This window comes from Balaenoptera acutorostrata, chromosome 6 (assembly GCF_949987535.1).
Source record: "Balaenoptera acutorostrata chromosome 6, mBalAcu1.1, whole genome shotgun sequence".
Classification (NCBI taxonomy): Eukaryota; Metazoa; Chordata; class Mammalia; order Artiodactyla; family Balaenopteridae; genus Balaenoptera; species Balaenoptera acutorostrata.
This window is the reverse complement of record NC_080069.1, coordinates 14,225,472-14,226,867: the sequence shown is the minus strand read 5'-3', so window position 1 is coordinate 14,226,867 and position 1,396 is coordinate 14,225,472.

Genomic DNA, 1,396 nt, shown 5'->3' with positions numbered 1-1,396 from the left:
CAAAATTCCTATGACCTTTTTTGCAGAATTGGAGAAGTTGATGGTTGTATTTATATAGAATTGCCAAGGGCCCTGAATGTTGAAAAAGAATAACAAAGGTCTGATTTCAAAACTGAGTGTAAAGGTATAGTAATCAAAACAATGTAGTACTGGCATAAGGATAGCCATGCAGACCAATAGAATAAAATTGAGAATTCAAAAATAACTTGTACATGTACTGCCAATTAATTTGCAGTAAGGGTGCCAAGGCCATTCAATGAGGAGAGAATAGTCTCTTCAAAAAATGGTGCTGGGACAACTGGATATCCACACGCAAAAGAATGAATCTGAACATTACTTAACACTACATATAAAAATTAATTCAGAATGGAACAACCTAAATATAAGAGCTAAAGCCATAAAACTCTTAGAAGAAAATATAGGGTAAATCTTCATGACCTTGGATTTGGCAATGAATTCTTAGGTATGACCCCAAAAGCACAAGGAACAAAAGAAAAAGTAGATATATTAGACTTCATCAAAATTAAAAACTTTTCAAATCAAAGGACCTTATCAAGAAAGTGAAATAATTCACAGAATGGAAAAAAAATGTTGGCAAATCATATATCTGATAAAGATCTTGTACCCAGAATATATAAAGAATTTTTACAAGTCCACAAGAAAAAAAATACAATTTTTAAGTTGGGCAAAAAACTGAAATGGACATTTCTCCAAATGGCCAACAAACACATGAAAAGATGCTCAGCATAAATAGTCATTAGGAAAATTCAAATCAAAACCACTATGAGGTACCACTTCTCATCCATGGCGACACTCAAGAAAGTGAAAAATAGCAAGTCTTGGTGAGGATGTGGAGAAATTGAAACCCTTATATATCACTAGTGGGAAGGCAATGGTTTAGCCACTGTGGAAAACAGTTTGGTGGCGCCTCAAAGAGTTAAACATAGAATTATTAAGTGACCCTACAATTCTGCTCTTGGGTAAGTACCCAAAATAATTGAAAATAGCTGCTCAAAGAATAATACCTATTATCTTTTATATAATATTATATACTATCTTTTCTATCATCAGAATCCTTGCAAAGGTAAAATCTAAAAAAAGACATAATGCTGTGAAAGATCTTTGTAAACTATAACATTGCCTTCCAGAACAAAGTTAAATAATATCATGAATTTTCTAATGCCTGACTCTGGAACAAACTTAACATGATAAAAATTCTCAGAGGAGACACTTACATTTTTCTCCACATGGAGAATCTCCCTTCCATACTCTTTGGTTGCAGCTAAGCCAGCCCCTTCGTAGTCACAAGCATGCTGGACAGCCTTAGAAACGGCCCTACCAAGTAGAGCTCACTCTCAAACACATACACATCTATGATAGAAAAATGATTCATGAA